Source organism: Hyla sarda, unplaced genomic scaffold (assembly GCF_029499605.1).
Source record: "Hyla sarda isolate aHylSar1 unplaced genomic scaffold, aHylSar1.hap1 scaffold_387, whole genome shotgun sequence".
Lineage (NCBI taxonomy): Eukaryota > Metazoa > Chordata > Amphibia > Anura > Hylidae > Hyla > Hyla sarda.
Genome location: NW_026610406.1, coordinates 186,335 through 212,482, shown reverse-complemented (window position 1 = coordinate 212,482; position 26,148 = coordinate 186,335). Strand labels below are relative to the sequence as shown.

Genomic DNA, 26,148 nt, shown 5'->3' with positions numbered 1-26,148 from the left:
ATTTAGTCAGCAGCAGCAGAAGTCCTGTGCCTGGACGCTCCAACAGCGGCCAGACACAAGCAGAAGCAGAAGCAGCAGAAGCAGCAGCAGCACCACCTTTTGTTTTTTGGCTGCAGCAGCAGCAAGGCCCACAGGGCTGGCTAGCTGGCTAGCCAGCAAGCAGGTAGCAATGAAAGTAGGAATCTTTCTTTTTAACCCTGTAAGGGGGTGGTGCACTGTACCCGAAGATACTGCCATATCGGGTCAATGCATAGGGCGACGGAAGCAAGCTTCGAAATCGGCCCCCGTTCTCAAAAATCCATTTAATATATGGTCCCCAGATAGGGGACGTATCAGATATTAAACTGATAAGAACAGATACTACACTTGATCTTAGCCAAAAGGCCGAGAAGCGATAACCGTGAAAGGGGCGGGCCCAACAAGGTGCCCTTCATGGGCACTATCACTGCTTGCTGTCAGGGAGGCTGCCAGACAATTTTCCATGCACACTCTGGGCTGGGGGGCAGTCAACCACCAGTACACACAGCAGAACCTAAACCCATACCATTATTGCTAAGCAGCAAGACAGGGGCCCATTGCACTCCCACGGGGCCTTTTTAAATGCAATCCATAACCCGGATTTGCCAGGAACCCTTCTTACTCCTCCTACTTGCATGTGACACTGGGCTTAGGATCTGCATAGGAAACACACACACAAGCACACACCTACCTTTGTTGCCTGCAGATGCCTCCTTGGCTGTCCCCAAACGGTATCAAACCAACACCCACGGGAAGCTGTAAGCATAGAGGACATGCCTGCACCCCATTGGACTTACCTGTGTGGGTTAAATCCGGGTTATTTGACAACCTATGGCGGTGATGGTTCTGCTCAGGCAGAGCAGTGCTGATGCTCCTCATAAAGCTGTCGCTGCTGTGAAGGTTCTAGGTGATATCACAAATCCCTATGGTTACATACACAACAAAGCTGGGTTGTTGTTGTTTACACTCTGCAAGGCCTGTGGAAGTGAGTGACATCATAGCACTGTAGTTCTGAGGGTTCTAGATGGATGCAACAATCTCCTGTTGCTTCTATGAAGGCCATAATAGACGACATCACCAAACAGCTCCATAGTCACATACACAGCAAAGGAGAGATGTTGTTTACACCTAGTGATGTCAGTGGTATTGAGTGACATCACAGCACAGTGCTAAGGCTCCTGGGCCTGGACACAGCAGCGGCTGCAATATCTCAACGGAGAATACGTTTATATATATGTGTGTGTGTGCGCGTATATATATATATATATATATATATATATATATTTCTCCGCCGAAATCACTTTTAAACCCATTTCCACCTTTTTTTCCCTTCTCTTCCTCTTACTTTTTTTTCACGTTTTTTTACGTTTTTCTCCTTTTCGCCTCTTTTCTGGGCGTATTATTCTTCTTTTTCTTCTTTTTTTTCGTCTAATGCATACCCCATCAGTGCAGCAATGCTTATTCAATACCGCCAGCAGATGGAGACACTGGGGGATAATTTTCTAAGGATTTATACTGATTTTTCCTGTCTGAATTTGTCGCACAGAAAGTTGCAGGCCAAATATGTGTGACATTTCTGCGACTTTAGCTTCTAGAGCATTTTTACAACATTATACATAGGTGCTGAATACATAAAAAGCGACTGTTCAGCGACAGACAAGTCGCATCGGCTGAAAGTAGGCCAGAATGTCAGTCCATGTTGGAGCAGGTTTAGATACAGTCTAAAGTATAGATCTCAAAGTCTGTGCACAGAATTTAGCAAGGGCCTCGCACCTTCTGATGCATCAGGTAGGTGCACAATAGCATAGCCTAACCCTCTGTACTTTGGTCTATATTGATGCGGGACATAGACAGCCAGCTGATGACCAATCCATTAGTGCAATGGATGGCTGGAAGCATTTGTCTTTGCCTTTGCAATACCACAGAAGCAATGCATGGTCAATGTACAGCAATGACACACCTGTGTGAACAGCCAGGAGACCCCCCCCCCCCCCCCCCATGTTATGTTACATAGTTACATAGTTAGTACGGTCGAAAAAAGACATATGTCCATCAAGTTCAACCAGGGAATTAAGGGGTAGGGGTGTGGCGCGATATTGGGGAAGGGATGAGATTTTATATTTCTTCATAAGCATTAATCTTATTTTGTCAATTAGGAACATTCAGCACCCACCCGCTATCAAGGCAGCTGCCTATCATGTCATGCCCTACCTGCACAGGTGTGCTGGCTACTCAAATGATCCAATTAAGGAGGCCATTTAGTCAGCAGCAGCAGAAGTCCTGTGCCTGGACGCTCCAACAGCGGCCAGACACAAGCAGAAGCAGAAGCAGCAGAAGCAGCAGCAGCACCACCTTTTGTTTTTTGGCTGCAGCAGCAGCAAGGCCCACAGGGCTGGCTAGCTGGCTAGCCAGCAAGCAGGTAGCAATGAAAGTAGGAATCTTTCTTTTTAACCCTGTAAGGGGGTGGTGCACTGTACCCGAAGATACTGCCATATCGGGTCAATGCATAGGGCGACGGAAGCAAGCTTCGAAATCGGCCCCCGTTCTCAAAAATCCATTTAATATATGGTCCCCAGATAGGGGACGTATCAGATATTAAACTGATAAGAACAGATACTACACTTGATCTTAGCCAAAAGGCCGAGAAGCGATAACCGTGAAAGGGGCGGGCCCAACAAGGTGCCCTTCATGGGCACTATCACTGCTTGCTGTCAGGGAGGCTGCCAGACAATTTTCCATGCACACTCTGGGCTGGGGGGCAGTCAACCACCAGTACACACAGCAGAACCTAAACCCATACCATTATTGCTAAGCAGCAAGACAGGGGCCCATTGCACTCCCACGGGGCCTTTTTAAATGCAATCCATAACCCGGATTTGCCAGGAACCCTTCTTACTCCTCCTACTTGCATGTGACACTGGGCTTAGGATCTGCATAGGAAACACACACACAAGCACACACCTACCTTTGTTGCCTGCAGATGCCTCCTTGGCTGTCCCCAAACGGTATCAAACCAACACCCACGGGAAGCTGTAAGCATAGAGGACATGCCTGCACCCCATTGGACTTACCTGTGTGGGTTAAATCCGGGTTATTTGACAACCTATGGCGGTGATGGTTCTGCTCAGGCAGAGCAGTGCTGATGCTCCTCATAAAGCTGTCGCTGCTGTGAAGGTTCTAGGTGACATCACAAATCCCTATGGTTACATACACAACAAAGCTGGGTTGTTGTTGTTTACACTCTGCAAGGCCTGTGGAAGTGAGTGACATCATAGCACTGTAGTTCTGAGGGTTCTAGATGGATGCAACAATCTCCTGTTGCTTCTATGAAGGCCATAATAGACGACATCACCAAACAGCTCCATAGTCACATACACAGCAAAGGAGAGATGTTGTTTACACCTAGTGATGTCAGTGGTATTGAGTGACATCACAGCACAGTGCTAAGGCTCCTGGGCCTGGACACAGCAGCGGCTGCAATATCTCAACGGAGAATACGTTTATATATATGTGTGTGTGTGCGCGTATATATATATATATATATATATATATATATATATATATATATATTTCTCCGCCGAAATCACTTTTAAACCCATTTCCACCTTTTTTTCCCTTCTCTTCCTCTTACTTTTTTTTCACGTTTTTTTACGTTTTTCTCCTTTTCGCCTCTTTTCTGGGCGTATTATTCTTCTTTTTCTTCTTTTTTTTCGTCTAATGCATACCCCATCAGTGCAGCAATGCTTATTCAATACCGCCAGCAGATGGAGACACTGGGGGATAATTTTCTAAGGATTTATACTGATTTTTCCTGTCTGAATTTGTCGCACAGAAAGTTGCAGGCCAAATATGTGTGACATTTCTGCGACTTTAGCTTCTAGAGCATTTTTACAACATTATACATAGGTGCTGAATACATAAAAAGCGACTGTTCAGCGACAGACAAGTCGCATCGGCTGAAAGTAGGCCAGAATGTCAGTCCATGTTGGAGCAGGTTTAGATACAGTCTAAAGTATAGATCTCAAAGTCTGTGCACAGAATTTAGCAAGGGCCTCGCACCTTCTGATGCATCAGGTAGGTGCACAATAGCATAGCCTAACCCTCTGTACTTTGGTCTATATTGATGCGGGACATAGACAGCCAGCTGATGACCAATCCATTAGTGCAATGGATGGCTGGAAGCATTTGTCTTTGCCTTTGCAATACCACAGAAGCAATGCATGGTCAATGTACAGCAATGACACACCTGTGTGAACAGCCAGGAGACCCCCCCCCCCCCCCCCATGTTATGTTACATAGTTACATAGTTAGTACGGTCGAAAAAAGACATATGTCCATCAAGTTCAACCAGGGAATTAAGGGGTAGGGGTGTGGCGCGATTTTGGGGAAGGGATGAGATTTTATATTTCTTCATAAGCATTAATCTTATTTTGTCAATTAGGAACATTCAGCACCCACCCGCTATCAAGGCAGCTGCCTATCATGTCATGCCCTACCTGCACAGGTGTGCTGGCTACTCAAATGATCCAATTAAGGAGGCCATTTAGTCAGCAGCAGCAGAAGTCCTGTGCCTGGACGCTCCAACAGCGGCCAGACACAAGCAGAAGCAGAAGCAGCAGAAGCAGCAGCAGCACCACCTTTTGTTTTTTGGCTGCAGCAGCAGCAAGGCCCACAGGGCTGGCTAGCTGGCTAGCCAGCAAGCAGGTAGCAATGAAAGTAGGAATCTTTCTTTTTAACCCTGTAAGGGGGTGGTGCACTGTACCCGAAGATACTGCCATATCGGGTCAATGCATAGGGCGACGGAAGCAAGCTTCGAAATCGGCCCCCGTTCTCAAAAATCCATTTAATATATGGTCCCCAGATAGGGGACGTATCAGATATTAAACTGATAAGAACAGATACTACACTTGATCTTAGCCAAAAGGCCGAGAAGCGATAACCGTGAAAGGGGCGGGCCCAACAAGGTGCCCTTCATGGGCACTATCACTGCTTGCTGTCAGGGAGGCTGCCAGACAATTTTCCATGCACACTCTGGGCTGGGGGGCAGTCAACCACCAGTACACACAGCAGAACCTAAACCCATACCATTATTGCTAAGCAGCAAGACAGGGGCCCATTGCACTCCCACGGGGCCTTTTTAAATGCAATCCATAACCCGGATTTGCCAGGAACCCTTCTTACTCCTCCTACTTGCATGTGACACTGGGCTTAGGATCTGCATAGGAAACACACACACAAGCACACACCTACCTTTGTTGCCTGCAGATGCCTCCTTGGCTGTCCCCAAACGGTATCAAACCAACACCCACGGGAAGCTGTAAGCATAGAGGACATGCCTGCACCCCATTGGACTTACCTGTGTGGGTTAAATCCGGGTTATTTGACAACCTATGGCGGTGATGGTTCTGCTCAGGCAGAGCAGTGCTGATGCTCCTCATAAAGCTGTCGCTGCTGTGAAGGTTCTAGGTGACATCACAAATCCCTATGGTTACATACACAACAAAGCTGGGTTGTTGTTGTTTACACTCTGCAAGGCCTGTGGAAGTGAGTGACATCATAGCACTGTAGTTCTGAGGGTTCTAGATGGATGCAACAATCTCCTGTTGCTTCTATGAAGGCCATAATAGACGACATCACCAAACAGCTCCATAGTCACATACACAGCAAAGGAGAGATGTTGTTTACACCTAGTGATGTCAGTGGTATTGAGTGACATCACAGCACAGTGCTAAGGCTCCTGGGCCTGGACACAGCAGCGGCTGCAATATCTCAACGGAGAATACGTTTATATATATGTGTGTGTGTGCGCGTATATATATATATATATATATATATATATATATATATATATTTCTCTGCCGAAATCACTTTTAAACCCATTTCCACCTTTTTTTCCCTTCTCTTCCTCTTACTTTTTTTTCACGTTTTTTTACGTTTTTCTCCTTTTCGCCTCTTTTCTGGGCGTATTATTCTTCTTTTTCTTCTTTTTTTTCGTCTAATGCATACCCCATCAGTGCAGCAATGCTTATTCAATACCGCCAGCAGATGGAGACACTGGGGGATAATTTTCTAAGGATTTATACTGATTTTTCCTGTCTGAATTTGTCGCACAGAAAGTTGCAGGCCAAATATGTGTGACATTTCTGCGACTTTAGCTTCTAGAGCATTTTTACAACATTATACATAGGTGCTGAATACATAAAAAGCGACTGTTCAGCGACAGACAAGTCGCATCGGCTGAAAGTAGGCCAGAATGTCAGTCCATGTTGGAGCAGGTTTAGATACAGTCTAAAGTATAGATCTCAAAGTCTGTGCACAGAATTTAGCAAGGGCCTCGCACCTTCTGATGCATCAGGTAGGTGCACAATAGCATAGCCTAACCCTCTGTACTTTGGTCTATATTGATGCGGGACATAGACAGCCAGCTGATGACCAATCCATTAGTGCAATGGATGGCTGGAAGCATTTGTCTTTGCCTTTGCAATACCACAGAAGCAATGCATGGTCAATGTACAGCAATGACACACCTGTGTGAACAGCCAGGAGACCCCCCCCCCCCCCCCCATGTTATGTTACATAGTTACATAGTTAGTACGGTCGAAAAAAGACATATGTCCATCAAGTTCAACCAGGGAATTAAGGGGTAGGGGTGTGGCGCGATATTGGGGAAGGGATGAGATTTTATATTTCTTCATAAGCATTAATCTTATTTTGTCAATTAGGAACATTCAGCACCCACCCGCTATCAAGGCAGCTGCCTATCATGTCATGCCCTACCTGCACAGGTGTGCTGGCTACTCAAATGATCCAATTAAGGAGGCCATTTAGTCAGCAGCAGCAGAAGTCCTGTGCCTGGACGCTCCAACAGCGGCCAGACACAAGCAGAAGCAGAAGCAGCAGAAGCAGCAGCAGCACCACCTTTTGTTTTTTGGCTGCAGCAGCAGCAAGGCCCACAGGGCTGGCTAGCTGGCTAGCCAGCAAGCAGGTAGCAATGAAAGTAGGAATCTTTCTTTTTAACCCTGTAAGGGGGTGGTGCACTGTACCCGAAGATACTGCCATATCGGGTCAATGCATAGGGCGACGGAAGCAAGCTTCGAAATCGGCCCCCGTTCTCAAAAATCCATTTAATATATGGTCCCCAGATAGGGGACGTATCAGATATTAAACTGATAAGAACAGATACTACACTTGATCTTAGCCAAAAGGCCGAGAAGCGATAACCGTGAAAGGGGCGGGCCCAACAAGGTGCCCTTCATGGGCACTATCACTGCTTGCTGTCAGGGAGGCTGCCAGACAATTTTCCATGCACACTCTGGGCTGGGGGGCAGTCAACCACCAGTACACACAGCAGAACCTAAACCCATACCATTATTGCTAAGCAGCAAGACAGGGGCCCATTGCACTCCCACGGGGCCTTTTTAAATGCAATCCATAACCCGGATTTGCCAGGAACCCTTCTTACTCCTCCTACTTGCATGTGACACTGGGCTTAGGATCTGCATAGGAAACACACACACAAGCACACACCTACCTTTGTTGCCTGCAGATGCCTCCTTGGCTGTCCCCAAACGGTATCAAACCAACACCCACGGGAAGCTGTAAGCATAGAGGACATGCCTGCACCCCATTGGACTTACCTGTGTGGGTTAAATCCGGGTTATTTGACAACCTATGGCGGTGATGGTTCTGCTCAGGCAGAGCAGTGCTGATGCTCCTCATAAAGCTGTCGCTGCTGTGAAGGTTCTAGGTGATATCACAAATCCCTATGGTTACATACACAACAAAGCTGGGTTGTTGTTGTTTACACTCTGCAAGGCCTGTGGAAGTGAGTGACATCATAGCACTGTAGTTCTGAGGGTTCTAGATGGATGCAACAATCTCCTGTTGCTTCTATGAAGGCCATAATAGACGACATCACCAAACAGCTCCATAGTCACATACACAGCAAAGGAGAGATGTTGTTTACACCTAGTGATGTCAGTGGTATTGAGTGACATCACAGCACAGTGCTAAGGCTCCTGGGCCTGGACACAGCAGCGGCTGCAATATCTCAACGGAGAATACGTTTATATATATGTGTGTGTGTGCGCGTATATATATATATATATATATATATATATATATTTCTCCGCCGAAATCACTTTTAAACCCATTTCCACCTTTTTTTCCCTTCTCTTCCTCTTACTTTTTTTTCACGTTTTTTTACGTTTTTCTCCTTTTCGCCTCTTTTCTGGGCGTATTATTCTTCTTTTTCTTCTTTTTTTTCGTCTAATGCATACCCCATCAGTGCAGCAATGCTTATTCAATACCGCCAGCAGATGGAGACACTGGGGGATAATTTTCTAAGGATTTATACTGATTTTTCCTGTCTGAATTTGTCGCACAGAAAGTTGCAGGCCAAATATGTGTGACATTTCTGCGACTTTAGCTTCTAGAGCATTTTTACAACATTATACATAGGTGCTGAATACATAAAAAGCGACTGTTCAGCGACAGACAAGTCGCATCGGCTGAAAGTAGGCCAGAATGTCAGTCCATGTTGGAGCAGGTTTAGATACAGTCTAAAGTATAGATCTCAAAGTCTGTGCACAGAATTTAGCAAGGGCCTCGCACCTTCTGATGCATCAGGTAGGTGCACAATAGCATAGCCTAACCCTCTGTACTTTGGTCTATATTGATGCGGGACATAGACAGCCAGCTGATGACCAATCCATTAGTGCAATGGATGGCTGGAAGCATTTGTCTTTGCCTTTGCAATACCACAGAAGCAATGCATGGTCAATGTACAGCAATGACACACCTGTGTGAACAGCCAGGAGACCCCCCCCCCCCCCCCCCATGTTATGTTACATAGTTACATAGTTAGTACGGTCGAAAAAAGACATATGTCCATCAAGTTCAACCAGGGAATTAAGGGGTAGGGGTGTGGCGCGATATTGGGGAAGGGATGAGATTTTATATTTCTTCATAAGCATTAATCTTATTTTGTCAATTAGGAACATTCAGCACCCACCCGCTATCAAGGCAGCTGCCTATCATGTCATGCCCTACCTGCACAGGTGTGCTGGCTACTCAAATGATCCAATTAAGGAGGCCATTTAGTCAGCAGCAGCAGAAGTCCTGTGCCTGGACGCTCCAACAGCGGCCAGACACAAGCAGAAGCAGAAGCAGCAGAAGCAGCAGCAGCACCACCTTTTGTTTTTTGGCTGCAGCAGCAGCAAGGCCCACAGGGCTGGCTAGCTGGCTAGCCAGCAAGCAGGTAGCAATGAAAGTAGGAATCTTTCTTTTTAACCCTGTAAGGGGGTGGTGCACTGTACCCGAAGATACTGCCATATCGGGTCAATGCATAGGGCGACGGAAGCAAGCTTCGAAATCGGCCCCCGTTCTCAAAAATCCATTTAATATATGGTCCCCAGATAGGGGACGTATCAGATATTAAACTGATAAGAACAGATACTACACTTGATCTTAGCCAAAAGGCCGAGAAGCGATAACCGTGAAAGGGGCGGGCCCAACAAGGTGCCCTTCATGGGCACTATCACTGCTTGCTGTCAGGGAGGCTGCCAGACAATTTTCCATGCACACTCTGGGCTGGGGGGCAGTCAACCACCAGTACACACAGCAGAACCTAAACCCATACCATTATTGCTAAGCAGCAAGACAGGGGCCCATTGCACTCCCACGGGGCCTTTTTAAATGCAATCCATAACCCGGATTTGCCAGGAACCCTTCTTACTCCTCCTACTTGCATGTGACACTGGGCTTAGGATCTGCATAGGAAACACACACACAAGCACACACCTACCTTTGTTGCCTGCAGATGCCTCCTTGGCTGTCCCCAAACGGTATCAAACCAACACCCACGGGAAGCTGTAAGCATAGAGGACATGCCTGCACCCCATTGGACTTACCTGTGTGGGTTAAATCCGGGTTATTTGACAACCTATGGCGGTGATGGTTCTGCTCAGGCAGAGCAGTGCTGATGCTCCTCATAAAGCTGTCGCTGCTGTGAAGGTTCTAGGTGACATCACAAATCCCTATGGTTACATACACAACAAAGCTGGGTTGTTGTTGTTTACACTCTGCAAGGCCTGTGGAAGTGAGTGACATCATAGCACTGTAGTTCTGAGGGTTCTAGATGGATGCAACAATCTCCTGTTGCTTCTATGAAGGCCATAATAGACGACATCACCAAACAGCTCCATAGTCACATACACAGCAAAGGAGAGATGTTGTTTACACCTAGTGATGTCAGTGGTATTGAGTGACATCACAGCACAGTGCTAAGGCTCCTGGGCCTGGACACAGCAGCGGCTGCAATATCTCAACGGAGAATACGTTTATATATATGTGTGTGTGTGCGCGTATATATATATATATATATATATATATATATATATATATATATATTTCTCCGCCGAAATCACTTTTAAACCCATTTCCACCTTTTTTTCCCTTCTCTTCCTCTTACTTTTTTTTCACGTTTTTTTACGTTTTTCTCCTTTTCGCCTCTTTTCTGGGCGTATTATTCTTCTTTTTCTTCTTTTTTTTCGTCTAATGCATACCCCATCAGTGCAGCAATGCTTATTCAATACCGCCAGCAGATGGAGACACTGGGGGATAATTTTCTAAGGATTTATACTGATTTTTCCTGTCTGAATTTGTCGCACAGAAAGTTGCAGGCCAAATATGTGTGACATTTCTGCGACTTTAGCTTCTAGAGCATTTTTACAACATTATACATAGGTGCTGAATACATAAAAAGCGACTGTTCAGCGACAGACAAGTCGCATCGGCTGAAAGTAGGCCAGAATGTCAGTCCATGTTGGAGCAGGTTTAGATACAGTCTAAAGTATAGATCTCAAAGTCTGTGCACAGAATTTAGCAAGGGCCTCGCACCTTCTGATGCATCAGGTAGGTGCACAATAGCATAGCCTAACCCTCTGTACTTTGGTCTATATTGATGCGGGACATAGACAGCCAGCTGATGACCAATCCATTAGTGCAATGGATGGCTGGAAGCATTTGTCTTTGCCTTTGCAATACCACAGAAGCAATGCATGGTCAATGTACAGCAATGACACACCTGTGTGAACAGCCAGGAGACCCCCCCCCCCCCCCATGTTATGTTACATAGTTACATAGTTAGTACGGTCGAAAAAAGACATATGTCCATCAAGTTCAACCAGGGAATTAAGGGGTAGGGGTGTGGCGCGATATTGGGGAAGGGATGAGATTTTATATTTCTTCATAAGCATTAATCTTATTTTGTCAATTAGGAACATTCAGCACCCACCCGCTATCAAGGCAGCTGCCTATCATGTCATGCCCTACCTGCACAGGTGTGCTGGCTACTCAAATGATCCAATTAAGGAGGCCATTTAGTCAGCAGCAGCAGAAGTCCTGTGCCTGGACGCTCCAACAGCGGCCAGACACAAGCAGAAGCAGAAGCAGCAGAAGCAGCAGCAGCACCACCTTTTGTTTTTTGGCTGCAGCAGCAGCAAGGCCCACAGGGCTGGCTAGCTGGCTAGCCAGCAAGCAGGTAGCAATGAAAGTAGGAATCTTTCTTTTTAACCCTGTAAGGGGGTGGTGCACTGTACCCGAAGATACTGCCATATCGGGTCAATGCATAGGGCGACGGAAGCAAGCTTCGAAATCGGCCCCCGTTCTCAAAAATCCATTTAATATATGGTCCCCAGATAGGGGACGTATCAGATATTAAACTGATAAGAACAGATACTACACTTGATCTTAGCCAAAAGGCCGAGAAGCGATAACCGTGAAAGGGGCGGGCCCAACAAGGTGCCCTTCATGGGCACTATCACTGCTTGCTGTCAGGGAGGCTGCCAGACAATTTTCCATGCACACTCTGGGCTGGGGGGCAGTCAACCACCAGTACACACAGCAGAACCTAAACCCATACCATTATTGCTAAGCAGCAAGACAGGGGCCCATTGCACTCCCACGGGGCCTTTTTAAATGCAATCCATAACCCGGATTTGCCAGGAACCCTTCTTACTCCTCCTACTTGCATGTGACACTGGGCTTAGGATCTGCATAGGAAACACACACACAAGCACACACCTACCTTTGTTGCCTGCAGATGCCTCCTTGGCTGTCCCCAAACGGTATCAAACCAACACCCACGGGAAGCTGTAAGCATAGAGGACATGCCTGCACCCCATTGGACTTACCTGTGTGGGTTAAATCCGGGTTATTTGACAACCTATGGCGGTGATGGTTCTGCTCAGGCAGAGCAGTGCTAATGCTCCTCATAAAGCTGTCGCTGCTGTGAAGGTTCTAGGTGACATCACAAATCCCTATGGTTACATACACAACAAAGCTGGGTTGTTGTTGTTTACACTCTGCAAGGCCTGTGGAAGTGAGTGACATCATAGCACTGTAGTTCTGAGGGTTCTAGATGGATGCAACAATCTCCTGTTGCTTCTATGAAGGCCATAATAGACGACATCACCAAACAGCTCCATAGTCACATACACAGCAAAGGAGAGATGTTGTTTACACCTAGTGATGTCAGTGGTATTGAGTGACATCACAGCACAGTGCTAAGGCTCCTGGGCCTGGACACAGCAGCGGCTGCAATATCTCAACGGAGAATACGTTTATATATATGTGTGTGTGTGCGCGTGTATATATATATATATATATATATATATATATATATATATATATATATATATATATTTCTCCGCCGAAATCACTTTTAAACCCATTTCCACCTTTTTTTCCCTTCTCTTCCTCTTACTTTTTTTTCACGTTTTTTTACGTTTTTCTCCTTTTCGCCTCTTTTCTGGGCGTATTATTCTTCTTTTTCTTCTTTTTTTTCGTCTAATGCATACCCCATCAGTGCAGCAATGCTTATTCAATACCGCCAGCAGATGGAGACACTGGGGGATAATTTTCTAAGGATTTATACTGATTTTTCCTGTCTGAATTTGTCGCACAGAAAGTTGCAGGCCAAATATGTGTGACATTTCTGCGACTTTAGCTTCTAGAGCATTTTTACAACATTATACATAGGTGCTGAATACATAAAAAGCGACTGTTCAGCGACAGACAAGTCGCATCGGCTGAAAGTAGGCCAGAATGTCAGTCCATGTTGGAGCAGGTTTAGATACAGTCTAAAGTATAGATCTCAAAGTCTGTGCACAGAATTTAGCAAGGGCCTCGCACCTTCTGATGCATCAGGTAGGTGCACAATAGCATAGCCTAACCCTCTGTACTTTGGTCTATATTGATGCGGGACATAGACAGCCAGCTGATGACCAATCCATTAGTGCAATGGATGGCTGGAAGCATTTGTCTTTGCCTTTGCAATACCACAGAAGCAATGCATGGTCAATGTACAGCAATGACACACCTGTGTGAACAGCCAGGAGACCCCCCCCCCCCCCCCCCCATGTTATGTTACATAGTTACATAGTTAGTACGGTCGAAAAAAGACATATGTCCATCAAGTTCAACCAGGGAATTAAGGGGTAGGGGTGTGGCGCGATATTGGGGAAGGGATGAGATTTTATATTTCTTCATAAGCATTAATCTTATTTTGTCAATTAGGAACATTCAGCACCCACCCGCTATCAAGGCAGCTGCCTATCATGTCATGCCCTACCTGCACAGGTGTGCTGGCTACTCAAATGATCCAATTAAGGAGGCCATTTAGTCAGCAGCAGCAGAAGTCCTGTGCCTGGACGCTCCAACAGCGGCCAGACACAAGCAGAAGCAGAAGCAGCAGCAGCACCACCTTTTGTTTTTTGGCTGCAGCAGCAGCAAGGCCCACAGGGCTGGCTAGCTGGCTAGCCAGCAAGCAGGTAGCAATGAAAGTAGGAATCTTTCTTTTTAACCCTGTAAGGGGGTGGTGCACTGTACCCGAAGATACTGCCATATCGGGTCAATGCATAGGGCGACGGAAGCAAGCTTCGAAATCGGCCCCCGTTCTCAAAAATCCATTTAATATATGGTCCCCAGATAGGGGACGTATCAGATATTAAACTGATAAGAACAGATTTTTTGATTGAAAGAGCTTTATTTTCCGTTCAGTCATTACAAGTCGTACAATAAATTACAGTCACACAAAGCATGATAGTACAATACACAGCAAAGGTTCCCTAAGCTATACATCGCACACCATGCTACTCTAACACTCTAACATTCAGCTCAATCCTGCAATATAAAGGCACAAGAGATCAAACAAAAACCAAATAATACAATCTGTGATCGGGGTAGGGGTGTGGGCGACTATGTGGGGGTAGGGAGGGGGCGGATCACAGGGCCAAACTGTTGGGCTGTATCTTCAGGGAGACATGGGAGAAGGAGAGGGGTCTTCACTCCTCTTCTTCCTCATCAACGGCCGAGCTGTCCAAGATGGAATAGTCTCTAAGCAGGTTCTTGATGAACCTGCGGCAGTCCCGGACGGACATGTTTTCCCTGTTGATCACGAGGCGGTTCCTGGCAAGCCACACTGCGTCCTTAAAACAGTTCATAAGGCGCCAGGCCTCCTGGATGGCCTCCACGTCGTGGGTCCCAGGGAACAGGCCGTAAAGCACCGAATGGTACGATAGGCAGCTCCTGGGCACTGAGTCTCTGAGTTCCTGTTCTAGGGCGTCCAACAGACCCTGTGCAAAGGGGCACTGCCAAAACACGTGGAAAGATGTTTCCTCCACGTAGGGGCAACGGGGGCAGTACCGGGTCTTGCACAGGTTGCGGGCATGCATGAATGACCTGAGAGAGAGACCTCCCATGACGGCCATCCACGACAAGTCCTTGTGTCCATTGGTAAGCCGCTTTGAGGCCACATTGTTCCAAACTGTCTCTGCAGTGGCTGCGGGGAGTCCCGGAACCAGCTCGGTCGAGTCCTTAGCTCGGATGAGCTTGTGGATTGTCTTTGGCTTCCATAGGTCTGGTTTCAGTCCTTCCAGCTGGTGCTCCCTCACAAACCGGACAACATCCCCATAGAACCAGGGAGTGTTCCAGTTGTAAGGGATGGAGCTGTCCCACTTGTCCCAGCCCAGCTGTCTCCAGAGGGGCATGAGAAGCAAGCGAGACATGGACCTGCCCGCTGAGCCAGTCTTTTCTACAAGAGTCCGCTGCACCGTGACACATGCAAAGGAGGCCCTCAGCAGAGCGGGGATGTCGGGTATTCCCTTCCCACCCTTGCGGGGTTCCTTGTACATCACGGTCCTCTTGACTCTGTCCATTTTGCCCCAGACGAAGCCAAACACTGTCCGGGTGATGGCCTTGCAAACGGTGGTATGGGGAGGCCAGGCCTGTGCGGTATATTGGAGCACAGGCAAAACTTCACTCCGCAGGACAAGTGCCTTGCCTTCCATCGTGAGCTTTCTGGAGCTCCACAGTCCGATCTTTGAGTTTATCCTTCCTAGTCGGTCTTGCCAAGACTTAAGGGCCGCTCCTTCCTTCCCGAACCAGACTCCAAGAATTTGAATGAAGTCCGGCTTAATAGTAAAGGGGAAGGGGGCGGAAGAAGCCAGGTGCCACTCCCCGAAGAGCATGGCCTCCGACTTCCCGCAGTTGACTTTTGCCCCCGAAGCTCTGCCGAAGTCCTCGCAGGTCTGGACGAGTGCAGTCACCGAACGCTGGTCAGCGCAGAAGACGGTCACGTCGTCCATGTAGAGCGAGCACTTGACCTCGTGGCGATCTGGTCCTGGTGCGGTGATCCCTCTGATCTCTCCATTCTGCCGGATAGTCTCAGCGAAGAGCTCTATAACACAAACAAAAAGGAGAGGTGAAAGAGGGCAGCCTTGTCTAACCCCTGAAAGAATAGGAAAGGGGTCAGTCTTCCAGCCGTTCACCAACACCGTGCTGTAAATGTCAAAATACATAACGTTAACAAAAGAGCAAAACATCTTCCCCAGACCCAGCCTGCGCAAAACCCTGTCCATGAATGCGTGGGAGACACGGTCGAACGCCTTCTCCTGATCTAAGCTGACCAGGGCGGCGCGGCCCCCGCGGTCCTGGATGTAATGGACCGTGTCTCTCACAAGGGCAAGGCTGTCGGCAATCCTGCGGCCAGGAATGCTGCAGGTCTGGTCCGGATGGACGATCTGCCCCATGACAGGTTTCAGCCTGTTGGCCAGCACCTTGGCGAGGATCTTGTAGTCCACGTTCAGGAGAGAGATGGGACGCCAGTTTTTCAGGTCACATCTCTCCCCCTTCCGCTTATACAAGATCGTGATCATCCCTTCCCTCAACGACGGAGGCATTCTGCCCCCCACCACCATCTCCTCGTACACCTCCAACAGGTCCGGACAGATCAGGTCACCCAGCGCTACGTAGAGCTCGGCCGGGAGACCGTCACTGCCCGGGGTCCTGCCGGGCTTAAAGGATTTAGCGGCAGAGAGCAGCTCCCCCACCGTCAAGGGATCGTCCATAGCCGCCGCACCTGCGGGATCAACAACGTTAGTGACACCTGACAGGAACCTCTCGGCGGCTTCGGGGTCGGATGACTTGGGGGCGTAGAGGTTGCTGTAGAAGTCGTGGACGACCCCCATCACTTCCTCCTTGCCGCTCCTCATGTGTCCGGTCTCATCTCGTAGCTCAGTCAGGGGCGTGTGGCCGGCATGGAGCTTCCTGAAAAAGAAAGAGTTACATTTCTCACCCTTCTCCAGGTTCTCCACCTTGGAACGAAAGACGATTCGCTTGGATTCCTCCTCAAAGTGCCTTTTCAAGCTATTTTTGGTCTCCTCCAGCTCCTCCCTGACGTCCCAGCCACACTGGAGCAGGTCCTGCAGGGACCGCAGCTCGCGCTGCAGTTTCCTCAAGTCCCACTTCTTCGCACACGCCTGTTGTCTGCCTTTTGCCTGAAAGAAACAACGGAATTCGACTTTAACATATTCCCACCAATCGCTGATGCACTTGAACAGACATTTGTCATTTCGCCATACAAGGTAAGCATCCCTAAGTTCCTCCATGACCTCCCTCTGCTCCAACAGGGCACAATTCAACTTCCAGGAGCCCGGGCCAGGTGGGAATCCATGGCCCAGAGTCCCCCGGAATCGAATGGCCCTGTGGTCAGAGAAGAAGCAGGGGACCATAGAGTACGACACCTTTCTGACTGCTCTCGAAGTGAAGATGAAGTCTATCCGAGAACGGAGCGAGCCATCGGGGCGGCTCCACGTATAGTTTACGGAGCCGTTCCCGATGGACCCGACAACGTCCTGCAAGGATGCCTCCGTCACCATCTCAATCAGCAGTTTAGACGTCATGTCCAGGTTGGCGGATGTGCCAGAACTGCGCCCGTCCACCTCAATGGGGCAGTTGAAGTCACCACCCAACACTACTGCTCTAGTGGTGGCGAGTTCAGCCCGCAGGGCCTGGAGAACCTCCAGTCGGACATCCCTCTCAGGGGAGGCATACACGTTGATGAGCCGCACGGGCTCACCCGCCCAGGAACCGTCTGCGACAAGAAGTCTGCCACAGACGAGCTCCCGGACGGAATCAAGTGCAAAGTTACCTCCCCTGATCAGGATGGCCACCCCCGCAGACCTATTGTCGCCCCCACCAGACCAGTAGGAAGGGCCGTGAGGCCACTGCCTGGCCAGATGGTTGTAAGACCTAGAAGCAGACAAAGCACATTCCTGCAACATGTAAACATCACACTTCTGGGAATCTAAGAACGTAAGAACAGTCTGAAATCTAAACCAAGCTCTAATACTCCTCACATTAATGCAGAAGATGTTGAGATCAGCCATGGGAATAAAAAGAGAGGTTAGTTCTGATACTAGTTACCAGTCTGGTCGGACGGGTCCTCTTCTCTGGCGCCTGTCGGCTCCTGTGGCTTCTCGTAGCGCCCTTCTAAGAACTCGTCGTAGACCGTGTTGGACGGAGTGTCCAGGATTTTCTTGACCTCTGGGTCCTGCAGCAGCTCCTCCATAGATTGAGCTTGGACTGGCTCTGCTTGGACCTGCTCCACTTGGGCCTGCTCCATCACCTCCTCTCCTTCTGAAGCTTCAAGGCTCTCACAGACCTGCTCCATCTCCTCCTCCTCATCTGAAGCTTGAGGGGTCTCGCAGGTCTCGATTATCTTTCTTTTGTGGGACTCTTCTGATACGTTGTCCCTTCCTTTCCTCTTCCTCTGTATGGTACCTGGGGGAGGAAGCACAGGAAAGTCCTCCGAAGGGCGGGCACCAGCAGCTGGAGGGGGGTTAGGTGCTGCTGGGCCAGGAGAGAAAGGAGGCTGGGTGGGGCGGGGGGCAGGAGAGAGTGCCCGGGCAGGGGAGGACGGGGCAGGGGTGGGCCGGGCAGGGGAGGACGGGGCAGGGGTGGGCCGGGCAGGGGAGGACGGGGCAGGGGTGGGCCGGGGTGGGGTACGGGGGGCAGGGGTGGGCCGGGGTGGGGTACGGGGGGCAGGGGTGGGGCGGGATGGGGCAGGAGGGGCGGGGGTGGGACGGGATGGGGCAGGAGGGGCAGGGGTGGGACGGGATGGGGCAGGGGTGGGACGGGATGGGGCAGGGGTGGGACGGGATGGGGCAGGGGTGGGGCGGGATGGGGCAGGAGATGGGGCGGGAGGGGCAGGGGATGGGGCGGGAGGGGCAGGGGAGGGGCGGGACGGGGCAGGGGTGGTGGCTTTCGCCTTCTTACCCTCCTTGGTCGGCTTGGCCATGCGTGGTGTTGGCTCCGGAGCTGGGGCTGGCTTCGGTGCTCTCGCTGCCACAGATGCCCATGTTCTCTCCCTCTGGGGGCAGTCCTTGTAGCTGTGGGCTGCCAGTCCGCAGAGGTTGCAGGTCTTGCTCTTGGGGCAGTCCTTGGTCGTGTGACCTGTCACACGGCAATACCTGCAGGCATCCTCCGTACAGTCCTTGCCCTCGTGGCCCATCTTGCCACATCTCCTGCAGGTCTGCGGCATGTCCGGGTAGAAGATAAGTCCTGTGGAGTTGCCCAAGGAAAATGTCGTTGGCAGGTGCTGTAGTCCGTCTGGAGAAGCAGGGTTCTTGTTGAGTCTGACGACCGCAGACCACTTGCAGGTCCAGTATCCGAGTGAGTTCAGGATGCGGGTGGGCTCCCTCACCACGGTGCAGAAGCGCTTCAGGAAGGTCGAGATGTCCGTGCCTGGGGTGTGTGGGTTCCGCATTGAGACCGTCACCCGCCTCTCCTCTCTTTGAATAAGGCAGTTGCCCACAAAGCGAGAGAAAGGGGATTCGGGACTCGCCGCTTTCACCACCTCCCAGTATCTTCTACAGGTCCCAATGGTGGCAAAGGTGATGTAGAAGATTCCCGAAAAGAAGGTTGCTATTCCCAGGGTGTCAGCCGTGGGGAAGCCTTGATCCGCCAGCATCTTCTTGCAGAACACGTCGTGGGACATGTCCGGCACCCTTCCGTCCACGGGCTTGAGCTTCAAGGCAACAGTCTGCCTCATCCAGGGCTCCAGGGTTGGAGCTTCCAGGTTAGGAATTCTGCCGCCCTTCTGCCTTGCCGTGGTGGAGGTTGAAGCTTGCTGTGGTTGGGGCTGGACCTCCAGGCCTTGCCCTGCAGCCTCCTGGGTGGACTTGCTGGTTGAGGCCATGGCTTCTTCCAGCAGGCTCTTTTCCGCTTCCTTGCTTGCTTGTGGAGAGAGGCTTCGCAAAGTCTTCTTTCCCGGGTGGGAGGAGCTATGCAGATCCGGTCCCGGTGGGAGGAGCTATGCAAATCCTTCTCCAGAGGCAGCGAGTTTCTTCGAAAAGATTCTGCGCCGCCTTCCTCTTCGCCGCTGTTCCGGAATTCACCGCCGATTCCCTTCTTCCAGGTTCTTCGTCGGCTTCTTCCGGAGCTGCAGTCTTCAAGATCTTCTCCTTCTTCAGATGTTCCGAGGCAGGCAGGAGACGATCTTCAGGTGGTATGCTCTAGAGAAATGCGGTTCTAATAAGAACGAAAAGTACTGCAATCGTACTACGCAAAATCTCTACCACAATGCTTGGAGTTCTTCAGACCGTAGCGATCATGGTATCTCCCCTGCCAGGTAAGTATCTGATAAGAACAGATACTACACTTGATCTTAGCCAAAAGGCCGAGAAGCGATAACCGTGAAAGGGGCGGGCCCAACAAGGTCCCCTTCATGGGCACTATCACTGCTTGCTGTCAGGGAGGCTGCCAGACAATTTTCCATGCACACTCTGGGCTGGGGGGCAGTCAACCACCAGTACACACAGCAGAACCTAAACCCATACCATTATTGCTAAGCAGCAAGACAGGGGCCCATTGCACTCCCACGGGGCCTTTTTAAATGCAATCCATAACCCGGATTTGCCAGGAACCCTTCTTACTCCTCCTACTTGCATGTGACACTGGGCTTAGGATCTGCATAGGAAACACACACACAAGCACACACCTACCTTTGTTGCCTGCAGATGCCTCCTTGGCTGTCCCCAAACGGTATCAAACCAACACCCACGGGAAGCTGTAAGCATAGAGGACATGCCTGCACCCCATTGGACTTACCTGTGTGGGTTAAATCCGGGTTATTTGACAACCTATGGCGGTGATGGTTCTGCTCAGGCAGAGCAGTGCTGATGCTCCTCATAAAGCTGTCGCTGCTGTGAAGGTTCTAGGTGACATCACAAATCCCTATGGTTACATACACAACAAAGCTGGGTTGTTGTTGTTTACACTCTGCAAGGCCTGTGGAAGTGAGTGACATCATAGCACTGTAGTTCTGAGGGTTCTAGATGGATGCAACAATCTCCTGTTGCTTCTATGAAGGCCGTAATAGACGACATCACCAAACAGCTCCATAGTCACATACACAGCAAAGGAGAGATGTTGTTTACACCTAGTGATGTCAGTGGTATTGAGTGACATCACAGCACAGTGCTAAGGCTCCTGGGCCTGGACACAGCAGCGGCTGCAATATCTCAACGGAGAATACGTTTATATCTATGTGTGTGTGTGCGCGTATATATATATATATATATATATATATATATATATATATATATTTCTCCGCCGAAATCACTTTTAAACCCATTTCCACCTTTTTTTCCCTTCTCTTCCTCTTACTTTTTTTTCACGTTTTTTTACGTTTTTCTCCTTTTCGCCTCTTTTCTGGGCGTATTATTCTTCTTTTTCTTCTTTTTTTTCGTCTAATGCATACCCCATCAGTGCAGCAATGCTTATTCAATACCGCCAGCAGATGGAGACACTGGGGGATAATTTTCTAAGGATTTATACTGATTTTTCCTGTCTGAATTTGTCGCACAGAAAGTTGCAGGCCAAATATGTGTGACATTTCTGCGACTTTAGCTTCTAGAGCATTTTTACAACATTATACATAGGTGCTGAATACATAAAAAGCGACTGTTCAGCGACAGACAAGTCGCATCGGCTGAAAGTAGGCCAGAATGTCAGTCCATGTTGGAGCAGGTTTAGATACAGTCTAAAGCATAGATCTCAAAGTCTGTGCACAGAATTTAGCAAGGGCCTCGCACCTTCTGATGCATCAGGTAGGTGCACAATAGCATAGCCTAACCCTCTGTACTTTGGTCTATATTGATGCGGGACATAGACAGCCAGCTGATGACCAATCCATTAGTGCAATGGATGGCTGGAAGCATTTGTCTTTGCCTTTGCAATACCACAGAAGCAATGCATGGTCAATGTACAGCAATGACACACCTGTGTGAACAGCCAGGAGACCCCCCCCCCCCATGTTATGTTACATAGTTACATACTTAGTACGGTCGAAAAAAGACATATGTCCATCAAGTTCAACCAGGGAATTAAGGGGTAGGGGTGTGGCGCAATATTGGGGAAGGGATGAGATTTTATATTTCTTCATAAGCATTAATCTTATTTTGTCAATTAGGAACATTCAGCACCCACCCGCTATCAAGGCAGCTGCCTATCATGTCATGCCCTACCTGCACAGGTGTGCTGGCTACTCAAATGATCCAATTAAGGAGGCCATTTAGTCAGCAGCAGCAGAAGTCCTGTGCCTGGACGCTCCAACAGCGGCCAGACACAAGCAGAAGCAGAAGCAGCAGAAGCAGCAGCAGCACCACCTTTTGTTTTTTGGCTGCAGCAGCAGCAAGGCCCACAGGGCTGGCTAGCTGGCTAGCCAGCAAGCAGGTAGCAATGAAAGTAGGAATCTTTCTTTTTAACCCTGTAAGGGGGTGGTGCACTGTACCCGAAGATACTGCCATATCGGGTCAATGCATAGGGCGACGGAAGCAAGCTTCGAAATCGGCCCCCGTTCTCAAAAATCCATTTAATATATGGTCCCCAGATAGGGGACGTATCAGATATTAAACTGATAAGAACAGATACTACACTTGATCTTAGCCAAAAGGCCGAGAAGCGATAACCGTGAAAGGGGCGGGCCCAACAAGGTGCCCTTCATGGGCACTATCACTGCTTGCTGTCAGGGAGGCTGCCAGACAATTTTCCATGCACACTCTGGGCTGGGGGGCAGTCAACCACCAGTACACACAGCAGAACCTAAACCCATACCATTATTGCTAAGCAGCAAGACAGGGGCCCATTGCACTCCCACGGGGCCTTTTTAAATGCAATCCATAACCCGGATTTGCCAGGAACCCTTCTTACTCCTCCTACTTGCATGTGACACTGGGCTTAGGATCTGCATAGGAAACACACACACAAGCACACACCTACCTTTGTTGCCTGCAGATGCCTCCTTGGCTGTCCCCAAACGGTATCAAACCAACACCCACGGGAAGCTGTAAGCATAGAGGACATGCCTGCACCCCATTGGACTTACCTGTGTGGGTTAAATCCGGGTTATTTGACAACCTATGGCGGTGATGGTTCTGCTCAGGCAGAGCAGTGCTGATGCTCCTCATAAAGCTGTCGCTGCTGTGAAGGTTCTAGGTGACATCACAAATCCCTATGGTTACATACACAACAAAGCTGGGTTGTTGTTGTTTACACTCTGCAAGGCCTGTGGAAGTGAGTGACATCATAGCACTGTAGTTCTGAGGGTTCTAGATGGATGCAACAATCTCCTGTTGCTTCTATGAAGGCCATAATAGACGACATCACCAAACAGCTCCATAGTCACATACACAGCAAAGGAGAGATGTTGTTTACACCTAGTGATGTCAGTGGTATTGAGTGACATCACAGCACAGTGCTAAGGCTCCTGGGCCTGGACACAGCAGCGGCTGCAATATCTCAACGGAGAATACGTTTATATATATGTGTGTGTGTGCGCGTATATATATATATATATATATATATATATATATATATATATTTCTCCGCCGAAATCACTTATAAACCCATTTCCACCTTTTTTTCCCTTCTCTTCCTCTTACTTTTTTTTCACGTTTTTTTACGTTTTTCTCCTTTTCGCCTCTTTTCTGGGCGTATTATTCTTCTTTTTCTTCTTTTTTTTCGTCTAATGCATACCCCATCAGTGCAGCAATGCTTATTCAATACCGCCAGCAGATGGAGACACTGGGGGATAATTTTCTAAGGATTTATACTGATTTTTCCTGTCTGAATTTGTCGCACAGAAAGTTGCAGGCCAAATATGTGTGACATTTCTGCGACTTTAGCTTCTAGAGCATTTTTACAACATTATACATAGGTGCTGAATACATAAAAAGCGACTGTTCAGCGACAGACAAGTCGCATCGGCTGAAAGTAGGCCAGAATGTCAGTCCATGTTGGAGCAGGTTTAGATACAGTCTAAAGTATAGATCTCAAAGTCTGTGCACAGAATTTAGCAAGGGCCTCGCACCTTCTGATGCATCAGGTAGGTGCACAATAGCATAGCCTAACCCTCTGTACTTTGGTCTATATTGATGCGGGACATAGACAGCCAGCTGATGACCAATCCATTAGTGCAATGGATGGCTGGAAGCATTTGTCTTTGCCTTTGCAATACCACAGAAGCAATGCATGGTCAATGTACAGCAATGACACACCTGTGTGAACAGCCAGGAGACCCCCCCCCCCCCCATGTTATGTTACATAGTTACATAGTTAGTACGGTCGAAAAAAGACATATGTCCATCAAGTTCAACCAGGGAATTAAGGGGTAGGGGTGTGGCGCGATATTGGGGAAGGGATGAGATTTTATATTTCTTCATAAGCATTAATCTTATTTTGTCAATTAGGAACATTCAGCACCCACCCGCTATCAAGGCAGCTGCCTATCATGTCATGCCCTACCTGCACAGGTGTGCTGGCTACTCAAATGATCCAATTAAGGAGGCCATTTAGTCAGCAGCAGCAGAAGTCCTGTGCCTGGACGCTCCAACAGCGGCCAGACACAAGCAGAAGCAGAAGCAGCAGAAGCAGCAGCAGCACCACCTTTTGTTTTTTGGCTGCAGCAGCAGCAAGGCCCACAGGGCTGGCTAGCTGGCTAGCCAGCAAGCAGGTAGCAATGAAAGTAGGAATCTTTCTTTTTAACCCTGTAAGGGGGTGGTGCACTGTACCCGAAGATACTGCCATATCGGGTCAATGCATAGGGCGACGGAAGCAAGCTTCGAAATCGGCCCCCGTTCTCAAAAATCCATTTAATATATGGTCCCCAGATAGGGGACGTATCAGATATTAAACTGATAAGAACAGATACTACACTTGATCTTAGCCAAAAGGCCGAGAAGCGATAACCGTGAAAGGGGCGGGCCCAACAAGGTGCCCTTCATGGGCACTATCACTGCTTGCTGTCAGGGAGGCTGCCAGACAATTTTCCATGCACACTCTGGGCTGGGGGGCAGTCAACCACCAGTACACACAGCAGAACCTAAACCCATACCATTATTGCTAAGCAGCAAGACAGGGGCCCATTGCACTCCCACGGGGCCTTTTTAAATGCAATCCATAACCCGGATTTGCCAGGAACCCTTCTTACTCCTCCTACTTGCATGTGACACTGGGCTTAGGATCTGCATAGGAAACACACACACAAGCACACACCTACCTTTGTTGCCTGCAGATGCCTCCTTGGCTGTCCCCAAACGGTATCAAACCAACACCCACGGGAAGCTGTAAGCATAGAGGACATGCCTGCACCCCATTGGACTTACCTGTGTGGGTTAAATCCGGGTTATTTGACAACCTATGGCGGTGATGGTTCTGCTCAGGCAGAGCAGTGCTGATGCTCCTCATAAAGCTGTCGCTGCTGTGAAGGTTCTAGGTGACATCACAAATCCCTATGGTTACATACACAACAAAGCTGGGTTGTTGTTGTTTACACTCTGCAAGGCCTGTGGAAGTGAGTGACATCATAGCACTGTAGTTCTGAGGGTTCTAGATGGATGCAACAATCTCCTGTTGCTTCTATGAAGGCCATAATAGACGACATCACCAAACAGCTCCATAGTCACATACACAGCAAAGGAGAGATGTTGTTTACACCTAGTGATGTCAGTGGTATTGAGTGACATCACAGCACAGTGCTAAGGCTCCTGGGCCTGGACACAGCAGCGGCTGCAATATCTCAACGGAGAATACGTTTATATATATGTGTGTGTGTGCGCGTATATATATATATATATATATATATATATATATATATATATATATATATTTCTCCGCCGAAATCACTTTTAAACCCATTTCCACCTTTTTTTCCCTTCTCTTCCTCTTACTTTTTTTTCACGTTTTTTTACGTTTTTCTCCTTTTCGCCTCTTTTCTGGGCGTATTATTCTTCTTTTTCTTCTTTTTTTTCGTCTAATGCATACCCCATCAGTGCAGCAATGCTTATTCAATACCGCCAGCAGATGGAGACACTGGGGAATAATTTTCTAAGGATTTATACTGATTTTTCCTGTCTGAATTTGTCGCACAGAAAGTTGCAGGCCAAATATGTGTGACATTTCTGCGACTTTAGCTTCTAGAGCATTTTTACAACATTATACATAGGTGCTGAATACATAAAAAGCGACTGTTCAGCGACAGACAAGTCGCATCGGCTGAAAGTAGGCCAGAATGTCAGTCCATGTTGGAGCAGGTTTAGATACAGTCTAAAGTATAGATCTCAAAGTCTGTGCACAGAATTTAGCAAGGGCCTCGCACCTTCTGATGCATCAGGTAGGTGCACAATAGCATAGCCTAACCCTCTGTACTTTGGTCTATATTGATGCGGGACATAGACAGCCAGCTGATGACCAATCCATTAGTGCAATGGATGGCTGGAAGCATTTGTC

At 48.6% G+C, this 26,148-nt stretch overlaps 8 non-coding genes and 2 pseudogenes across 8 annotated transcripts; all 10 read right to left on the bottom strand.

Annotated features, from left to right (window-relative positions):
* Positions 1–205: 205 nt before the first annotated feature.
* On the bottom strand, positions 206–396 carry LOC130332697 (U2 spliceosomal RNA). Its single transcript, XR_008875287.1, has one exon. It is a non-coding gene; the product is annotated as a U2 spliceosomal RNA (small nuclear RNA).
* A 2,083-nt stretch (positions 397–2,479) lies between these two features.
* On the bottom strand, positions 2,480–2,670 carry LOC130332696 (U2 spliceosomal RNA). The gene has a single exon (XR_008875286.1). It is a non-coding gene; the product is annotated as a U2 spliceosomal RNA (small nuclear RNA).
* Positions 2,671–4,764: 2,094 nt separating this feature from the next.
* LOC130332695 (U2 spliceosomal RNA) lies at positions 4,765–4,955 on the bottom strand. Its single transcript, XR_008875285.1, has one exon. It is a non-coding gene; the product is annotated as a U2 spliceosomal RNA (small nuclear RNA).
* A 2,090-nt stretch (positions 4,956–7,045) lies between these two features.
* On the bottom strand, positions 7,046–7,236 carry LOC130332692 (U2 spliceosomal RNA). Its single transcript, XR_008875283.1, has one exon. It is a non-coding gene; the product is annotated as a U2 spliceosomal RNA (small nuclear RNA).
* Positions 7,237–9,319: 2,083 nt separating this feature from the next.
* LOC130332691 (U2 spliceosomal RNA) lies at positions 9,320–9,510 on the bottom strand. Its single transcript, XR_008875282.1, has one exon. It is a non-coding gene; the product is annotated as a U2 spliceosomal RNA (small nuclear RNA).
* Positions 9,511–11,602: 2,092 nt separating this feature from the next.
* LOC130332690 (U2 spliceosomal RNA) lies at positions 11,603–11,793 on the bottom strand. The gene has a single exon (XR_008875281.1). It is a non-coding gene; the product is annotated as a U2 spliceosomal RNA (small nuclear RNA).
* Positions 11,794–13,892: 2,099 nt separating this feature from the next.
* Positions 13,893–14,066, bottom strand: LOC130332742 (U2 spliceosomal RNA; annotated as a pseudogene).
* A 5,816-nt stretch (positions 14,067–19,882) lies between these two features.
* LOC130332745 (U2 spliceosomal RNA) lies at positions 19,883–20,050 on the bottom strand (annotated as a pseudogene).
* A 2,087-nt stretch (positions 20,051–22,137) lies between these two features.
* Positions 22,138–22,328, bottom strand: LOC130332689 (U2 spliceosomal RNA). The gene has a single exon (XR_008875280.1). It is a non-coding gene; the product is annotated as a U2 spliceosomal RNA (small nuclear RNA).
* Positions 22,329–24,415: 2,087 nt separating this feature from the next.
* LOC130332688 (U2 spliceosomal RNA) lies at positions 24,416–24,606 on the bottom strand. The gene has a single exon (XR_008875279.1). It is a non-coding gene; the product is annotated as a U2 spliceosomal RNA (small nuclear RNA).
* Between the last annotated feature and the right edge of the window lie 1,542 nt (positions 24,607–26,148).